The following is a 17,899-nucleotide window of genomic DNA, read 5'->3' as shown; positions in this document are numbered from 1 at the left end:
TACTCCATTTCCCCTTCCCAGAATGAAAGCTCCTTGAGGACAAAGATTGCATCTAATGTATCTTTGGGTCCAAAGTGCCTCACCCAGGACTTGACACATGGTAGAAGTGGAATATTTATTGAATGAATAAATAAAACAGTAGAGTGAGGTTAAATTCTGAAGATAGTATTAGATAACAATCTCATGTAGTCAGGGGCACCTGACTTCCCAGTCAGAAGAGCACGTGACTTGATCTCAGGGTTGTAGAGATTACTTAAAAACAAAATCTTAAAAAAAAAAATCTCATGTAGTCAAATTACCCTTTACATCTCTAAATTGGCATACCTGGTTTTGGATATACCAAAATCATCCTTTTTTTTTTATTTTTTTTTAACGTTTATTTATTTTTGAGACAGGGAGAGACAGAGCATGAACTGGGGAGGGTCAGAGAGAGGGAGACACAGAATCTGAAACAGGCTCCAGGCTCTGAGCTGTCAGCACAGAGCCCGACGCGGGGCTTGAACTCACGGACCGCGAGATCATGACCTGAGCCGAAGTCGGCCGCTTAACCAACTGAGCCACCCAGGTGCCCCTATACCAAAATCATCTTTTAGGAAGTCCAACTAAGCAGTTTTTCCCCATCACTGGAACAAATAATTTTTGTTCAAACTACATTGGCTTGCATTTCTGGGCCATATTGTAAAAAAGGGGTGGGGGAGGGATGGACAGATAAGGGAGGGAACTGTGGTACAGAGTATGAATATTTGAATTCAGTTACATGTGTGTAATATAAAATTGCACCATGAATCTCTTTACTTATGAAAACTAGATACCAGCATAAACTATAAACCCAATGTAGAACAAAGGCTTTCAATAAAGTAGCATTGCTTAAATGAGGGGTTAGCTCTATCCACAGGTAAGTAAAATATCCAGATCCAGGAAGCCTCGGATGAGTGACAAAAATGCTCTCTGCTCACAATATCCTTATAATCGAGCTGCTACGGTTCCCAAGGTTCTTATATTGTCACCAAATTCCCTGGGAGATAAGACTATATGGTCAGAGATATCCCATTTCATCTCAACTTTATTTAACTACTTCTTCTTCTTCTTCTTCTTCTTCTTCTTCTTCTTCTTCTTTTGAGAAAGAGAGAGAGAGAGAGAATGTGCACATGTGCACTAGAGGAGCAGAGGGAGAGACAGAGATAATCTTAATCAGACTCCATGCTCAGTGCTCAGCACTGAACCCAATGCAGGATTCTATCCCATGACCCCAGGATCACGACCTGAGTCAAAATCAAGAGTTGGACGTTCGACTGACTGAGCTGCCAAGGTGCCCCTCCACTTTATTCAACTTTTAGTGGCTGCCTTGGGAACTGAGTTAGAACAGTTCTAAGACCAAGTGGGAACTCAGAAGGGGAATACTGTGAATGTTGATGGGCAATAGCTACCATTCCATCTTAATATGAAAGCCATGACCCATGAATCTTAGACCTGGGCAGAGAAGAAGCTGAGAAGGAAGAGGTTAGGGATGGCCCTGAATTACTGCCTCAGATTAACATCAAAAACTTCCCAAATTAGGAGGCTCCTGGCTGGTTTAGTTGATGGAGCATGCAACTCTTGAACTTGATCTCGGGTTCATGAGTTGAAGCTCCATGTTGGGCATGGAGTCTACTTAAAAACAAAAACAAAAAAAATCTTCCCAAGTCAGGTCAGACTCAACTAAGAATAGCAATGAACAGGAAACAGTTTGCTAACCAGTGTGCTATCCTCCTAATTAGTTGCCGAATGAAGCTGGTTGATAAGGAAGTCATGAGGACCCAGGAGAGCCAAAGTAAATCGGTATACATAAGCCTGATGCTAGCGAATCTAAGTTAGCATATAAGACTTAAATTGGTTCTGGAAGAAGCAAGATAGGAGAAAGAGGCCAGGGACCAGGTGGACAGAGGAAGGACCAGGCACTGAACAGCTAAGGTGTAGAGACCATGTCATAACCTGCAGGTATGCAGACTACCTGCCAGTCTAATGAGGAATGCCCTTGGCCTTTGAAAGAGAAAGGCCCTGAGGAAATGAGAGTCAATGATAGGTAAGACTCTAATTAGAGAAGGGAAATGCTGAATGCACAGAATGGAACCAGAAGAGATCTGAATGGGGTTCCACAGTCTGCACTCTGGACAACCAGAAGGCAGCATGGAGGGCCTGGGTGAGAAGAAGGCAAGCTCTGCCTAAACCAAGGAGACACATGGAGTGGGAGACAAATGCAGACAAGTAGACCTGACTGTCATAGATAGTCCCTGAACCTATGGCAAGTGATTCCGTTGTCCAAATTCCTGCAGAATAGCAAAGAGCTTAAGGGTCCCTGGGATTCTCAACCATTAGAAGCTATTGATCAAGGTGACATTGATAAAGTAGATGCCGTAGCAGCCAGAAGGATAAAAGGGAAGTTAAGTAATTAACAAGTCCTAAAAGACCAGGGCAGAAAGAAGGAGGCTTTTGGGAAAAAAAAAACAAAAATCACCATTTTTTTAAACATGGTGGAAGGGGTGCCTGGGTTAAGCATCCAACTTTGGCTCAGGTCATCTAGGGTTCCCAGGTTCGAGCCCCATGTTGGGCTCTGTGCTGACAGCTCAGAGCTTGGAGCCTACTTCAGATTTGGTGTCTCCCTCTCTCTCTGCCCCTGCCCCCACTCATGCTCTGACTCTCTCTGTCTCTCAAAAAAAAAAAAAAAAAAAAAAAAAAAAAAAAAGTTAAAAAAAATTTAATGTGGCATGAGCAGGGAATCATGAAAACATGGGAAAATATCCTTTGAATTTGGCAATTAGGGGTGATGGCAGGGGAAATGAAAGAAATTAAACTCAGCTCCATTCATTGTGCCCATTCTTGTGAGCAGTGCTCATAGTTGAACTGATGAAGGAAAAGGCTGAAACTCATGTCTGAAACGGATCCCCAGGGATTATCCGTTAACGTTCATTAGCGTGGCAAAGTGAGAGCTGGGTACACTGTATAATAAGTAGTGGAGTCGTGCACAGTCTCAAAATCATTTTTTCTGTGCTAGGAGGACTGCCTAGGCAGCTGTAAGGATCAGTTTTTGAATCATGTGAGGAGAAAATGTCACGATCCCATAGTAATGATAGAGCAACAAAGGAAAATGATCTCTCTCGGCTGTGTTTAAAGGGCTAACGGTGCCCTTTGGCTCTATTTCATTCCAGAAATTATACCCTCATGATAACTACCAAGCAGCCCCAAACAAAGGAACCCTATTTTCCATTCTTCATCTACTCTTACTCCAATCTGCAGGGGCAAAAATAGAATACTGTTGTAATACTGGTCATAACAGGGAAGAGAATGCCTCAAGCAAGAACATCTGTGGAAGAAATATATTACATTTAGATTATAAAAATCACACTTAGTGGTTTATACAGCACCGGCAGAAATAACACCATATTTTAACAAAGGCAAGTGGCACTAACCATGTTTAAAGCAAAGCTTTAAATGATACAAATGAATGAATGTTGATTAAGAAAGAAATATCCCAGGGCACCTGGGTGGCTCAGTTGATGAAGCGTTTCTTGATTTCAGCTCAGGTCGTGATCTCATGGTTCCTGGAATTGAGACCTGCATCCAGCTCATGCTGACAGAGCGGAGCCTGCTTGAGATTCTCTCTCTCCCTCTCTCTCTCTCTCTCTGCCCCTCCCCGCCTTGTGTGTGCACATGCTCACTCTCTCTCTCTCTCTCAAAATAAATAAGCATTAAAAAAAGAAAGAAATTTCCCACATGATTCGGTCTTCATTTTAATTAAAAGCATTACCAGCAGGTAAAAAACAAAGTTTTCACTAATATTTCAGAATAATGATTATGATTACTGCATTCTCAAAGTAATATCCCAATTAACACTTTAAACAGTGAAAAGCAAAATCGTGAAAAGATTTTACAAACTCTTAGGTCCCTTTGTAAATGGTTCCTAGACATTTAGACATGGATAAATGGTAACAATTGCAAAACCCAACACACAATGTTATGCTCTCTGTATCTTTAGGACCTACAACCATAGAAATAAGTCAGGTGGTTTCAAGTGAAGATTCAAACTTAAATTTTTCATTTTGGTCAACTAATATTTGACAAGGGAGCCAAGAATACTCAATGGGAAAAAGACAGTCTCTTTAGTAAATGGTGATGGGAAAACTGGATATTCACATGCAACAGAATAAAACTAAACCCTTGTCTTACAGCAGTCACAAAAATTAACTTAAAATGGGTTATAGACCTAAGTGTAAGACCTGAACATAGAACTAAAAAAAAAAACCAAAACATTAGAAAAAGCTCTTTGATATTGATCTTGGCAGTATTTTGGACATGACACCAAAAGCATAAGCAACAAAAGCAAAAATAAACAAGTGGGGTTACCACAAACTAAAAAATTTCTGCACAACAAAAGAAACCATCAACAAATTGAAAAGGCAACGTATGACATGGGAAAAAAATACTTGCAAACCACATATCTGATAAGGCGATAATATCCAAGATATATAAGGAACTCACACAACTCAAATTTGACTAAAAACTGGGCAAAAAACTTGAATAAACATTTTTGCAAAGAAGACATACAAATGGCCAACAGGGGATGGAGTTAGAGGGGTGTAGAGCGCCATTGGGGCCACGCTCTGAGGACAGGAAAATGATGGCCTTAGGGTCACGGCACTCACTTTATGAGGCCTTCTATGGGTGTCGTGCTACACGAAGGTGGCCACTGGCTGACCCTATTGCGGCACCGTGGCCTATCAGTACCTCATGAAGGCTTTCCGTGCACAGCGGGTTACCAGTGAGAAGTTGTGCAGAGCCTAATATGAGCTTCATTTCCAAGCTGCCACCTGTCTCTGCCTCCCACACAGCATTTGAGAACACGTGGCCCTTCATCAGAAATTTCATGGCAAGGGTGAGCGCTCAGGGGAGGAGTCTGCTGGCTTGGTGGGTCTCAAGTTGTCCCAGCAGCATGGAGGGAACGGCTGGGAGCCATGAGCATGGAGAGATTCCTTGGATGCTGCCTTCATACAAGAATTTAATCATTTCTATCAATATGCATTTATCATTAAATTTTTAAATTAAAAAAAATGGCCAACTTGAAAAGGGGCCCAACATTACTAATCATCAGAAAATGCAGATTAAAAATACAATGAGATATATCACCTATGCCTTTTAAAATGGCTATCCTCAAAGAGCAGAGATGTGGTGTTGGATGTTAACCAGACTTACTGTGATGATGATTTCACAATATATGCATATTTCCAATCATTACGTTGTATACCTGAAATTAATACAACGTAATATATATCAATTATATCTCAATTTAAAATAAGAAAAAACAAAAGATAACAGATGAAAAGTACTAGCAAGTGTATAGAAGAAACAACAACAACAACAACAACAACCCTTTGTGCATTGTTAGTGGGAAGGTAAATTGGTACAGCCATTATGGAAAACAGTATGGAGGTTCTTCAAAAAATTAAGAATATAGGGTGCGCCTGGGTGGCTCAGTTGGTTAAGTATCCGACTTCGATTAAGCATCATGAGTTTGAGTCCCACTGTCAGTGCAGAGCCTGCTTGGGATTCTCTCTCTCCCCCTCTCTCTCTGCCCCTCCCCTGCTCACTCTCTCTGTCTCTCTCTCAAAATAAAGAAATAAACTTAAAACAAATTTTTAAAGTTAAGAATAGAACTACAACATGATCCATCAATCCAACTTCCGAGTCTATATCCAAAGAAAATGAAATCACTATCTTAAAAATATATCTGCACCCCCATGTTCATTGCAGGATTATTTACAATAGCCAAGACATAGAGACAAGCTAAGTGGTCATTGACAGATAAGTGGATAAAGCAAATGTGTGTGTGTGTGTGTGTGTGTGTGTGTGTGTGTGTGTGTGTGTGTAGTATATACACACATATGCCATGGTGGAATATTATTCAGCCATACAAATGAAGGAAGTCCTGTCATTTGCAACAACATGAATGGACCTTGATGGCATTATGTTAAGTGAAATAAGTCAGACAGAGTCAGACAAATACCATACAATCTCACTTATATGCAGAATCTAAAGAAAACTGAAAGTAGACTGATGGCTTCCAGGCACAGCAGAATGAGGGAAATGGGTGAAAGTGGTCAAAGGGTACAAACTTTCAATTATAAAAGTTCTGGGGGTCTAATATATAGCATGATGACTATAGTTAACACTACAGTATTGTATACTTGAAAGTTGCTACGAGTAGAACTTAAAAGTTGTCAACACACACACACACACACACATAAAAGTAACTATGTGAGGTGACGGATGTGTTAACTAATCTTATCGTGGTAATCGTTTTGCAATATCTGCATATATCAAATCATCACATTGTACACCTCAAACTTACACAATGTTATATGTGAATTATATCTCAGTAAAGCTGGAAAACATTTTTTGAATGAAGCTTCCCAAAGAACCTAGACAACTTCTTTAGGATTCTAGAGAATTTAACAAATTATGTTAACTAGCCGGAGTCCAATGAGATAACTGGCCGGAGTCCAATGAGATAACACATACAAAAACGTTTGTGAACAGTAGCAGCCTGTATAGATACAAGGCCCCGCTCTTTGTTTTTTGGTTTGTTGGTCAATATATATTTCATTCATTTTTAAAATTTTTTCTAGTTTTATTGAGTTATAATTAACAAATAAAAATTGCATATATTTAAGGTATACGGTATGATGGCTTGATACAAGGCCCTGCTTTACTAGTATCATAGCTTTGAAAGTTCTTCTGGAATGTTGGGATTAAAGAAGAAATAGAGATCCCAGGAAAAGAGGTGTAACCTATATTGTCATCTTAAATAACTAACCCCCCCAGATATACATACATATACAATATATTATCAATATATTATATATTATATAATTATTCTCCTATTTAACAAGGAGGAAAAATAGAACGATGAGAAATGCACTCGATCTAAGATGTGTCTAGACTCATTACATAACTGGCTTTCTAAAAATAAAAAGTAAAAATAAGCTCAGTGTATTTTCTACAGATTATTTAGATGCCCAAGATGTTTATGTTATATCAAATGAGCTCTAAGCTTTAAAACACACACACACAAAATTTTTTTGCTTTTTATTTATTTAGAGTTATGAATCTAGTCACTTCGCACTTGCCGAAGAAAAAATATTTAAAGCACTAACCTCCTCCACCCCCAACAGTTTTAGACACTGAGTAAATTATCTCCACACTGCTAACCATAAATGTGATGTTCGATATAAAAGGCCATGACTCAGAGGAGAGGAGGAGGAAAGAGAGAAAGAGAGGGAGAGGGAGACAGATCATCGTGTGCCCGTCTGAAGCACCAGCCACGTCTTAATGAGAGGACAGGAGAGGGCGGACCGGTTTACTAGCACTGGCACTGTGGGTGGTGGCTGAGGACAGGCACACAAGCCAAGGAAGTAACTAGTCTCAAGAGTCCAAATGGAACTTGAGCATACAGTTGTTGTTGGCCTTAGAACTGACTCAGTCTTCCAGGTGCAAGGGAGGATTTGATTCTCGCCTGCAAACAACTTCCAGTGACCTTGGGAGGTCCGGATGTGAATCAGAACTCCAGATGCCCAGCACTCGGATTCCTTTTTAAGAAATTACCATATGTCAACAAATTAATTGGTTAGAATGTGACCCGTCCAAGTGATTTATCCTCCAGTTTTACGTGAATACAAAAGATGTGACCAGTAATTAGAATTGATTAGAGCTGAACGAATATAGTCATGAATATCATGAACGTGGACATATCTAGAAGGGAATTTTGCAAAATAAAAAGCTTACGCTGAAGCCATAGAATAATAAGACTTTTTTCTTTGACCTTGTTGCTAATTTATTTTTGCCATTTCAAAAGTGATTACCATCACTTCTTGGCCTTTTGGCCAAGATCAAGTGTAAAAGTGATCACAAGAAAAAGTCAAAAGGCAAATGAATATTTCTACAAGAAAATATTTACAACTTACATCACAAAAAAACTAATATGTAAAAAATTTAAAAATGCAGAAAAAGGCCAAAAGCTCCATAGGAAAAAAGTTTGGAAAACTAACAGTTCTCAGAAAAAGAAAGGCCATTTGCTTACTAACATGTGAAAAAGATGCTTAACCTCAACTCATACTAAGAGAAATAAATTAAAACTGCATTGAGATATAATTTCTCACATATAAAATTGACCAAAATCCAAAAGCCTGACAATACACTCGCCTGAGGACGCTGTCGGGAAACTGGTATTCTTATACACTGCTGGTGGAAATAAATTCCAGATGCATTTATGGTTAGACCCAGCCACCTCACTTCTAGGAACCTACCCCGAAGATATATAAATACTGAACAACATACTTGCAAGGTGAGTCATTGCTGAATTGTAAAATCAAAACACTGGAAACAACCTAAATGTTCACCAATAAGGAAGTGACTGAATAAACCCACATAGGGAAGGATACATAGTCTTGGAAGAGAATAAGTAAGATTTCTATGTACTGATAAGGAGTGGTTTGAGTGGTTTCCAGCACATAGTACGTGAAAAAACTGCACAACAGTATATATAAAATGCCACCTTTTATATAAGAAAGAAAATCAAATAAGAAAAAAATACGCAGGCACAAACACATATAGATGTGTATGTTTGTTTATTTTGCTTATTTTTCCAGAAACTTTGGAAAGATAAACCAGAAATAAATACTAAGAGAGTGAACACAGGGAGGTAGAGTGTGGAACAGGAAGAAAAATGATAAGGATAGATAGAAGCAAGATTTTCTGGGCACCTAGGTGGCTCAGTCAGTTAAATGACCAACTCTTGATTTCGGCTCAGGTCATGATCTCATGGTTCATGAGTTCGAGCCCCACATCAGGCTCTGTGCTGACAGCACGGAGCCTGCTTCAGTTCTCTGTCTCCCTCTCTCTCTGCCCATCCCTGCTCATTCTCTCTCTCTCTCTCTCTCTCTCTCTCTCTCAAAAATAAATAAATAAACATTAAAAAAAAAAAAAAAAAGAAGAAGCAAGAGGGACACCTGGGTGGCTCAGTGGGTTAAGTGTCCGACTTTGGCTCAGATAATGATCTCATGGTTCGTGAGTTTGAGCCCCACGTCAGGCTCTGTGCTGACAGCCCAGAGCCTGAAGCCTGAAGCCTGCTTCAGATTCTGTGTCTCCCCCTCTCTCTGCCCCTCCCCCACTCAAGCTCTGTCTCTGTCTCAAAAATAAACAAACATTAAAAAAAAATTTTTTTAAAGAAACAAGATTTCCCTAAATATACGTTTTTCTATAGTTTCCATTTTTGACTCCTGTAAATGTTTTAAATGTTCAAGAAATAGGTTAAATTAAATCAAAAAAGGAAAAGCAACCCAAAAATTGAAAAGAAACAAATTTAATTTTATATCAAATGAGACCATACTGACATAAAGCAGAAATCTATTTCAAGTGGACTTTTTATTTTCTTTTTCAAGTGACCTTTTAAACACACATTTGGACTACACATTTCTTAGTGGAATATAGTCTAGGGACTACCAAAAAGTCCTCAAAATTCACTTAGTGTTTTTGTTGATGTAATGATGTGGTAATACCAATATTGTAATTTTGAAGCCTTTTTATGTATCTACTAGGATAGAGCAAATAAGTATGCTAATTTTATTTGGAAAAAAATGTTCCAGTAAAAGAGAAAAAATATAAAATCGGTAAGAAAACCTCACACTGTTAAATTTTTACAATTGTTATATTGAAATATAATTCACGTACCATAAAACTATTTTTGTTTTAAGTAGGCTCTATGCCCAGCATGGAACACAATGTGGGGCTTGACCTCACAACCTTGATATCAAGATCTGAGCTGAGATCAAGAGTTGGAAGCTTGACCTACTGAGCCACCCATGTGTTCCATAACTAATCTTCTTAAAGTGTAAAATTCAGTAGCTTTTCGTATATTTACAAAACTGTACAACCATCACCACTATCTAATTTCAGAACATTTATCACCCCAAAAAGGAATCCCTTATCCATTAGCAGTCACTACCATTTGCTCTCACCCTAAGCCCTGGCAACCATTACCCTGCTTTCTGTCTCCATAGAGTTGTCTACTCTGGACATGTCACATAAATGGGATCATACAACACACAGTCTTTTATAACTGGCTACTCTGACTTAACAAAAGTCACCGAAATCTGTATTACTTCCCTGTGGGTGCTTTTACAAGCAACCATAAATTAAAACAACAGAAGTGTATTATCCTTGCTGACAGTAAGGAGCCTATTTGGGATTCTCTGTTTCCCTCTCTGTCTCTGCCCTTCCCCCACTTGCGTGCATTCTCTCTCTCTCTCTCTGTGTATCTCTCAAAAATAAATAAATAAACATTTAAAAAAAGAAATTTATTATCTTATAGCTCTCAGGGCCAGAAGTCCAAAAGCAACATATCAGTAGGGACATGCTCCCTCCAAAAGATCAAGGGAACTATTCATTCCTTCTCTCTTCCAACTTCTGGTGGCTCCAGGCATTCCTTGGCTGGTGGCCACATCACTCCAATCTCCGCCACCAGAGTCACATTGCCTGCTTCTTCTCTGTCCTCTTTGTGTCTCTTATTAGAACACTTTTCATTGGTTTAGGGCCTGCTTGGATAACCCAGGATGATCTCATTTCAAGATCTTAACTTAATTACATGTGCAAAGACCTTTTTACCAAATAAAGTAACATTCATAGGCTCCAGGCACTTGGACATGGAAATATATTCACAGGGGCTCATTCACCACACTATAGACCACTATAGACTATCTTCAGACATCCAAAATTCACATCCATCCCACATGCAAAATTCACTCACCCCATCCCAACATCCCCCCAAATCTCAACCCATTACAGCATCAACTCTGTCTAGAATCTCACCAAAATGTCATCACCTCAACGGTCCCAAATCTTATCGTCTAAATCATCTAAATCATCTAAACCAGGTATGGATGAGACTCTGAGTATGAGCAATACTAGGGAAAATTTTTTCTCTACCTGTGGGCCTGTGAAGTCAGAAAACAAGATACATACTTATAAAAAACAATGCTGGGACAGACATAGGATAATAGGAGAAAATGTAAGAAAATAAAAAGGACATTGGTCCCCAGCAAGTGTGAAATCCAGCAGGGCAACTCCCATTGGGTTTCAGAGCCTGGGAGTTACCCTCTGTGTCTCAGAGCAACACAGACCTCTGTACCCATGGCTCCACCAACCTCTGCCTCTGTGCCTGTGGCTCCATTCTCCGGGCCCAAGATTCCATCCTTGGAATCATTCTTCCTTTTTCTTGAAGGCAGCGCATGTTTACAGCTGAGTAGCTTCTATCAGCCCATTTTCTGCCTGTAGAATGTTGGAAGTCCAACAGCCTTCTTTCATTTAGCCCAGCCTCTGTCCCTTCAGTCCAAGCTGGCACGTTCCTGCTGATGCAACACTCTCAAAACCTTGTCAGTCTCCTGTGTATGTCATGAAACACCACGCCATTAGAGACAAGGGTCCTCCATCGATCCTTCCTGAATAACCCCACCTCTATTCCTGACTTCTACTGAGATGGTGGTCTGGGTCCGTGAGTCATACACTTAATCTTTTCAGCAAAGTTTGTCCAGCCAGTCACACTCTTGTCTTCTCTTCAGAACATACTTTCCTAATAGTTAATTTCCTAAATTTGGCATCCTTTGCAGTCTGAATAGGCTGATAATTTCCCAAATCATCAAGCATTAGTTCCTTTTTGCTTAAGTTTCTTCCTCACTTTACTGCTTTTTATTCAAATTTTACTATAAGCAGCAAGAAAAAAAAACAGAACACACCTTCAGTTCTTTGCTTGGAAACCTCAGCTAATACCCAAGTTCATCACTTATAAGTTATATTTTCCACAAAACTATAGAACACACTTTAGCCAACTCTTCCGCCACTGTATGAGAAAGATCACCTCTCTTCCACTTTCCAATGATGTGTTCTTTACTTCTTTTTGAGACCTCATTAGAAATGCTTTTAATATACATACTTCTACCAACATTGTGTTCATAATGATACATGTATTCTCAAAGATGCTAGAAGTTTTCTCTGACAGGTTCACTTCTTTCTGAGCCCACATCAGAAGCATGTTTATTGTCCATTTTTGTACCAACAATCTCTTCAAGGCAAGCTAGACTTTTTCTATCAAGCTTCTCAAAATTCTTCTTACCTCTACCCATTATCAAATTCCAAGACACTTCCACATTTTTAGATATTTATCACTACTTCATTTTTTTATTACCCAACAATTTTCTTTCCATGAATACACCACATTTTTTAATCCATTCATCAACTGATGGACATTTGGATTGTTTTATACTTTTTGGCTATTATGAATAATGCTAATATAAATATTCATGTCCAAGTCTATTTGGGAATATATGTTTTCATTTCTCCTGAGAATACAACTAGGAGTGGGAATTGCTTGGTCCTAATTACTATTATAATATTTTGAGGAACTGCCAACCTGTTTTCCAAAGTGGCTGCATCATTTTACAATTCCATCAACAATAAGAGAGGGTTCCAATCTCTCCACATCCTTGTAAACACTTGTTATTGTCTGTCTTTTTTACTTTAGCTATCCGGTATCACAGTGTGGTTCTCATCTGCATTTCCCTAATGACTAATAATGTTGATCATCTGTCTTTTCATGTGTTTATTGGCCATTTAAATGTCTTTTATGCAGAAATGTCTATTCAAATTATTGCCCCATTTTCTTAATTGAATTTCTTATCTTTTTATCATTGAATTGTAAGAATTGTTTATACACCATAGTTACCAGTGCCTTATCAGATATACGATTGGCAAATATTTTCTCATGATGTTAATTGAAAGTGAAAATCAATATAAACTATTGACTTATTTTTCTTATTTCCTAGCCCCGTTTATAAATAGAACCTAAGGCAATGAATCTTGAGCAGCAATAAATCTCCCTATCACCCAGATCCTAATCTCCAAAAACTTGGCCCCACTAAAAGGAACAAAGACTCCTTGAAAAATTAGTCATCCCAAGTCTAAGTGAAAGAATAAATAAAATGGATACAATACCAGGAACTATTAAAGATTAATGGGGTAGGGGCAGGCACCTGGGTGGCCCAGTCAGTTAAGCGTCTGACTCTTGATTTTGGCTCAGGTCATGATCTCACAGTGAGATCTAGCCCTGCATTGGGCTCTGCGTTGATAGCACAGAGCCTGCTTGAGATTCTCTCCCTCTCTTCTCTGCCCCTCCCCTGCTTGCCCACTGCTCTCTCTCTTCTAAATAAGTAAATAAACTTAAAAAAAAAAAAAAAGACTAATGGGGTGGGAGTAAAGGGACAACTCCTCAAAGGATCAGGAACCAGGAGAAATTTCTGCTGGCCAAATTTGGGACGATATGAGCATTTAAAAGAATTATAACTATAAATGATTATAAATATTGGATATATAGAATTGAAGCATCCATAGTGATATTAAAAGCACAGTGGGAGAGAAAAAGAAGCAAACTCATTCATCATCACTGGAGGTAACTATTAAACAATTACTGTCTCTAAGAAATTGGCAATTAAAGAGAAAAAATAAATATTTACCACTATGTTTTAAGGAGAAACAATACTTCATTCTCATTTGATGAGGGAAAGCTCACTTTTAGGGAAGAATGTCAGGTAATAAATGGAGGAAGAAAGATATCATTGAAAAGTCACTATTTTCCAAAAAGAAAAAAAAATCCAGCATTAGAAAAGAAAAAAAATTCACTGTTTTCCAAACCCCAGTAAAGACATTGATTCAGGCAAGGATCGTCAATGCATGTTAAAAAAAAAAAACAAAAACAAAAACAAAAAAACAAAAAAAAAACCATGAAGATGTTTGCACAACAAGATGGTCACAAGGTACAAAAGTATCAACCAACATATCACTTGCTAACGGCAAAGGCAAAGTACCTTTACAGTGATGAAATCTGGTGATGGTTATCTTGACTAAATGTTATGGACTGAATGTTTGTGTCCACACAAAATTTATACACTGAAGTCCTAACCCCCAGTGAGACTATATTTGGAGATGGGGCCCCTAAGGAAGTAATTAAGATTAAGAGAGGTCATGAGGGTGTGGGCCCTGATCTAACAGGATAGTGTCCTTATAAGAAGAGAACCCCGAGAGCTCATTTTCTCTCTCTACACACACACACACACACACACACACACACACACACACACACACAGAGCAAGGAAAGGCCATATGAGGGCACAGTGAGAAGGCAGCTATCTATAAGCCAGGATGAGAGCCCTCACCAAGAACCAACTCTGCTGGTCCTTGCCCTAGACTTGAAGCCTCCAGAACTGTGAGAAAGTAAATTTCTGTTCTTTAAGCATCTAGTCTGTGGTATTTTGTTATAGAAGTCTGAGCAGGTTAATACACCAACTAACCAAATTTAGCATCACTAAAAGCAGAATAATCAGCAATGATGCAATATGAGATACACAGCATGACCTGTAAAAAGAATTTCCTTGCCAAAAATGTTTAACCAGAATGTAAATACGCCATTCGACCTAACTACCAGTTTATAGAAAACACAAGTGCCTCAGTCAGGGTTCTAGAAGAAAACAGATGGTATGCTCAGATCACTACTCGAAATTCAGTAAAGGGGGCTACTTTTGCCTCTGGCCAAGATAGAACAGCGGAAACCAGATTTGCCCTTCTGTCTGAAACAACCAAACAATGGACAAAATATATGAAGAAACAGCTTTTAAGATACTGGACCCGGGGCAATGAGGAACAGTAATCTATGAAAGACAATATGCCAATTATGAATTTATTGCCCCTAGGCTCCAAACTCAACCTGAATTGCTAAATTTGCAAACATGAAGATAGGCCCTTTCAATATTTTCCTTTTGCCAGCTGGCACAATATTAAGTGTGTGGTTAGTGAAGGGCGCAGGGATGATATTGCAGGAGAAAGGAGTTTTGCTGCCAGGGTCAAGTGTGCTTACTGGGCAGACCCCTGAAACATATGCAGCTTCCCCAATATCAGGCTCCTGCAGTCCAGGCAACTATGTCTACCAGAAACCTACAGCTAATACTGTATTTCACAGTGAGAGACTGAATGCCTTTCCCCTAAGATCAGGAATACTGCAAGGACATCTACTCCAACCATTGCTATTCCACACTGTACTGGAGATTCCAGCTTATGAAATAGGGCAAGGAAATAAAAAAATAAAAATGCATTCAGGGACATGTTCGGTATTGAACATGGAGCCTGCTTAAGAGTCTCTCTCTCTCTCTCTCTCTCTCTCTCTCTGCTCCCCTACCTTGCTGCTCTCTCTCTCTCTCTCTCTCTAATAAATTTTTAAAAAGTTTTTAAAACAACAGCAACAACAAAACAAATACAAAATAAACACCTCAAGGAGCCCTCCTGTAGATCTCGGGGTCATGAGTTCAAGCCCCACGGTGGACATAGGGATTACTTAAAATAATAAAGAATAGGGGCACCTGGGTGGCTCAGTCAGTTAAGTGTCCAACTCTTGATTTCATCTCAGGTCATGATCTGGTCGTGGCATGGAGCCCTGCATAGGGCTCTGGGCTGAAGGCACAGAACCTGCTTAGGATTCTCTCTCCACCTCTCTCTGCCTCTCCCTTGCTTGTGTTTTCTCTCTCTCTCTCAAAATAAATAAATAAACTTAAAAAAAAAAAAAAGAAGAATAAAATAGCCAAGATATGGAAGCAACCTAAGTGTCCATCGATGGATGAATGGATAAAGAAGATGTGAGAGATCTAGAATTAGATTTAGATATATAATGGAATAGTACTCAGCCATAAAAAAAAAATGAAATCTTGCCATTTGCTACAACACTAATGGACCAAGATGCTAAGGGAAAGACAGAGAAAGACAAATACTATGATTTCATTCACTTGTGGATTCTAAAAATCAAACCGAACACAACAGACTCATAAATACAGAAAAAACAAAATGGTGGTTGCCAGAGGGGAAGATAGGTGGGAAAATGGGCGAAACAGGTGAAGGGGATTAAGAGGCACAGACTTCGAGTTATAAAATAAATAAACTAAATAAGGGATGTAAAGCATAGCATAGGGAATATAGTCTATAATATTGTATAAACTTTGTATGATGGCAAATAGTAACTAGAGGCATCACAATCATTTTGTAATGTATATAAATGTCTAATCATTATGTTGTATACCTGAAACATAATATTGTGTGTCAACCACACTTCAATTTATGAATAAATAAATATTTGTGTTTAATAAATAATTGATGTTCTTCATGTCACCACTAATATTTAAAATTACAGGTCTAGGGGCACCTGGGTGGCTTAGTCAGTTAAGCGTCTGACTTCAGCTCAGGTCATGATCTCATGGTTGAGGGGTTCAAGTCCCACGCTGGGCTCTCAGCTGACAGCTCAGAGCCTGGAGCCTAATTCCAATTCTGTGTCTCCCTCTCTCTCTGCCACTCCCCTGATTGTGCTCTTCCTCTTCCTCAAAAACAAATAAATAAAGTATTTTTTAAAAGTTAAAAAAAATAGGGGCACCTGGGTGGCGCAGTCGGATAAGCGTCCGACTTCAGCCAGGTCACGATCTGGCGGTCCGGGAGTTCGAGCCCCGCGTCAGGCTCTGGGCTGATGGCTCAGAGCCTGGAGCCTGTTTCCGATTCTGTGTCTCCCTCTCTCTCTGCCCCTCCCCTGATTGTGCTCTTCCTCTTCCTCAAAAACAAATAAATAAAGCATTTTTTAAAAGTTAAAAAAAATAAAATTACAGATCTAGACTAATCATGTTTAAATGTTTTTTAAATATCCTAATATGCCTGCTTTCCAAAAAGCATTAGCCATGTTGAATAAGACTTGATACTTCTGCGATTAAATTTATCAACTATAAAAGTGACACTGACTTAGCATTGGTTTCCAGGAGTTGATTACATTTTTTCTTCCCAACTCCCACATCTCTAATCTGAGAGCTGACCTGATGGATCACAGAAACACTTTGGAAGGCAATGTAAAAGAAAAGCAATGGGAAAATCACTGAAAGCCCGCATTACTGATAAAAACACAGCAGTGACGGGGCGCCTGGGTGGCGCAGTCGGTTAAGCGTCCGACTTCAGCCAGGTCACGATCTCGCGGTCCGGGAGTTCGAGCCCCGCGTCGGGCTCTGGGCTGATGGCTCAGAGCCTGGAGCCTGTTTCTGATTCTGTGTCTCCCTCTCTCTCTGCCCCTCCCCCGTTCATGCTCTGTCTCTCTCTGTCCCAAAAAAATAAATAAACGTTAAAAAAAAATTAAAAAAAAAAAAAATACAGCAGTGGCCATAAAGTGATTTGGGAGTACAAAGCGCCTGAAAGTATTATATGCATTTAATCAAAATAAACCTCATAAACAAGAAATAATATCCCAAAATATTTCACTGGCTTCAGGGATTTTTTTAATGAGAGAAAACATCCTAGTCTGATTAAGCCTGTGAATAAACCATGTATTGGGCAAAAATTCGTGTTCACTTCAAACAGCCTCCCTGTGAATACTCTTTACTGTTACCAGCGCTTAGAATCAACCCAGAAAAGGATAAAATCTCCAACCCACTCACCATACATTTAAGCCTGAGGGCTTTTGGTAAAAGATTCCCAGAAAATTGTTCAGCTGGCCCAAAGATTAACCCATTTGTAAATGCATCCAGTAGTCACTGAGCACGCTGGGGTTTTATCCATTTAATGAATACTGGTCAGATGCAAATCTGTATGTAGTTAAAAATAAAAGACCCCATTTAATCCTCCTCCGGACTTTTTGTTTTGCTTCTCAATACAGGACTGCTGTGGATATGTCAATGTTACTTCCAGGATTACGAATTCCTCCGGAATAATTCAAAGATACTAACATTAACAGCGGGAAGACAACTCCACG

At 39.2% G+C, this 17,899-nt stretch overlaps 1 long non-coding RNA gene across 1 annotated transcript in view; it reads left to right on the top strand.

Annotated features, from left to right (window-relative positions):
* LOC147572063 (uncharacterized) overlaps window positions 1–3,751 on the top strand; it is a 28,685-nt gene extending 24,934 nt beyond the window's left edge. The window contains exon 3 of the long non-coding RNA XR_015246802.1: window positions 3,556–3,751. This is a non-coding gene — a long non-coding RNA (uncharacterized LOC147572063). The remainder of the gene's footprint in view (window positions 1–3,555) is intronic.
* Window positions 3,752–17,899: the final 14,148 nt, after the last annotated feature.

This window comes from Puma concolor, chromosome F2, assembly GCF_028749965.1.
Source record: "Puma concolor isolate L17-30 chromosome F2, mPumCon1.1.hap2, whole genome shotgun sequence".
Classification (NCBI taxonomy): domain Eukaryota; kingdom Metazoa; phylum Chordata; class Mammalia; order Carnivora; family Felidae; genus Puma; species Puma concolor.
Note: the sequence above shows the minus strand (reverse complement) of the source record. Positions and strands in the feature narration are given on the sequence as shown.